At 37.6% G+C, this 3,043-nt stretch overlaps 1 protein-coding gene across 2 annotated transcripts in view; it reads right to left on the bottom strand.

Moving 5' to 3' along the window:
- The window catches only part of LOC100740629, a 463,615-nt gene that overhangs the window by 439,511 nt on the left and 21,061 nt on the right, over positions 1-3,043 (bottom strand). The gene's annotated exons all lie outside the window — the stretch shown is intronic.

Below are 3,043 nucleotides of genomic sequence, written 5' to 3'. Positions count from 1 at the left end.
CTTTTTATTGCTTTGGGATTTAATAAAAATATAAATTCTGGCCACGATGATCGAATTCGGTCGCGTTTCCACCAAGTATACCGACTCGTTCAAAAGGAACAGCGACGTAATTGAAGTTTTCGAGATCGAGGTCCAGTTCTGCTGATAGAATCACACGGCACGATGACTTGACTTAAGAGCTGTGCGCCATAACTCGAAACTTCGTTTATCAAAAGATGTCCGCGGGGATCACGCGTTAGCGACGTGAACCTAACGTTTAACTAGGCGGGCTCGTAACTCAATTTACAAGCTTTGCTCTGGTTCAAGTATTTACAGATACCAGAAACGTCCTTCGATATCTACCTGGACCACCAAGCGGAATATGTATTACTATTTCGTTCACGCGTAATAAAAAATGAGTAGATTTACAGATTTCACATTCTTAGCTAAATTTATAGTAACATTAAACTTCAAGCATGATCAATTCGCCTTTATTAATTGTTAATTTCGTATTTAAAGAAGTTTTCCATTAAAAAACGAGTATGTATAACAGAATAGAGAGACGGGAAATTATCATAAAGATATTCATAACAATATTCATTTTATAAAAATGTAGATATTTCTACTTTAACGACAAAAACGACAGAGTATCGATTACAATGTTATCACAGAGTGAAAAACGCAAGAGATTATTATTCTCTGAGAACACTGTTCGTGAGGTTCGAGCACCGGCAGTGCTTAGGGAAGGGTGATGGTCGACAGAAAAATGGCAACCACCACCGGTACGAGCCATTCGATAAACACCACAAATCTCGATGGCCATGGTCAAGCGTATAAGTGTCTTTTGCTGGAAAATTGCGTTATACCGGTTCAAACATATTTCCTGTTGTCGATTCGCCGATTGCTTCTGCTCGAAGAGGATAAAATGAAATGCCGTGATAAAGTAAGAGTAATGAGGAAATCGACGTTGATGCGAACGAAACATCTGTAACCGTAAACTGGTAAGAAAACTGCACGTTGGAGTCGGGTCACTTCGACAGAAATTTCAGATATTTCTTCTGAAGGAAACCGTGATGATTAAATAGCAATCTTTGTGATAAAAAGTAGTCAAAGATTGGAAAGAATGGATTTGTATGACTCGCGATATAATTTCAGCGTAAGGATAAGTTTTGAGGATTTATAGTTGGAAGAATTATTTAAGTTTAATTATTTAAACTCACTTTTGCAGGATTCGCATAACTCATCTTAATATCAATCACCGTATAATACAATATAGTATGAAGAAAATGAATTTACTGTGAAAAATATGATACAAACACGCTGTCCATGCACAGCACAGATAAATTTTACTAACTTTTTTTATTACATTGCTGCGAACGACTGAAAAATTGTGGAGACTATCAAACTGTAAAACAGAGTTTTAACTATAACGAGAGTCTAAAACTAGACCAGAGTGTGCCAACCTAACTAAGAGTACGCCAACCTAGGGCAACACGCGATTTAATAAACCAACAACCGCCCGAAGATCGAAATTATTCTGTATCCTCGTTTCATCTAAAATTCAAACTTGGCTCTGCAACGTTAATTTGTAACAGATATGGCGTATGGGGGTCATCCTATATCCGTACTCAGTGTTAAACGAATTCATAACTCGTTAATCTAAACAGCGCACATAACTATCCCTTAGCGACGCTATTCGTATCATTCTCTGTTAACTGTTCCATTTCTAAATTATTTAGCGGCCAAAAACACTTGTTTTTAATTCTTCTGTCCATCACATGACAGGTAAGCGATTTGTACATTTTCACATTTGTATAAAATTCGCACCCTATAATTCTATGATCAACTGTCAACTACAGTAACATTGTACTTCATAATTCTAGATATACGAAGACTATGAGAAAGGAATATGACAAGTAAAATTTTGTTGACTTGTTGATTTTAATGTCAATATAACGTGAAAGTAAAATAACTTCCATTAGAAGTAATATAACTTAAGGTTATAATATTTAATCAACACAGTCATATTCAATAAACGTTATTTATTTATATTCTCTTGCATAAATATCCGAAAGCCTCATGAATAACCAGCAGGGCCTTCGATCACAAGAATCGTCCGCCACAGGTTGTCATACATCTTCTTCTTCACGTTGCAAGGCGAATAACAACGAACTCGTAATTAATTGATCGGTGATGGCGGCGCGTTCTAATGTTAATGGTGCGAAACACGGTGCCGCGTATTTTCAGTTTGCCTAATGCATTTGCGGGACGGCTCATGCGTATCTTTTGATCGCACTAACGTACCCGGCTACTGCTATGTGTGTGCGTATAAGTGTGTGAAGGTGCGCGCGTTCACTCGCCCTCTGTGCAACGTTCGGTATAAAGGATTGTTATTTACGGCACGGTTTATATTTCATCGGAATATAATGGAAAATGGACCCAACGTTATGCGCAACGTATAGTTTCCCTCCCATGACCCTGCTAGCGGCACATATATCCTTGCCGTTCTCACTTTGGCGCTCGCCCAGCGGTGTATTTTGACATTTGTTCAACGTTGAAATATGCACCTATAAGCATCTCTGTAATTATTCGAACGGTTATATTCACGCCTGGTCGCTACGACTATTTGAAATTATTAATCCATCCGGAGAGAATTACGCTCGATTTACGTGGTTTAGTAGTTCAACCCATTAGAAACACGCCTCTTTGGACGATTATAAAGGAGCCTGCAAGAGGATCTCAAAGGAAAGTTAGCTCGAATGTTGTGTGTAAAACTGTTTCAAGGTGAGCAGTGAACTCGCAAATGTTCGAGGAATGTTTGATTTGCTGAATTTGAGGTCGTTGAAAGTGAAGTTTTGGTAAAAGGAATTCAAAGACGGTGAATCATTCGCCTTGAGAACTTAATTAACTTCTTGGCAGTTTATTTGAAAATACGAAGTCGAAACATTTAAATAATTTTATATAGAATCTGTTCTTGCATTAACAAATTACCTTCTTTGATATATTTGAACGTAGCACTCAACACTGAGCGAATGTTATATGACTATTGTCTCGCTATAACTAC

Source organism: Bombus impatiens, unplaced genomic scaffold (genome assembly GCF_000188095.3).
Source record: "Bombus impatiens unplaced genomic scaffold, BIMP_2.2 scf_0543, whole genome shotgun sequence".
Lineage (NCBI taxonomy): Eukaryota > Metazoa > Arthropoda > Insecta > Hymenoptera > Apidae > Bombus > Bombus impatiens.
The sequence above is the reverse complement of the archived record's forward strand: the minus strand, read 5'-3'. Positions and strand labels throughout refer to the sequence as shown.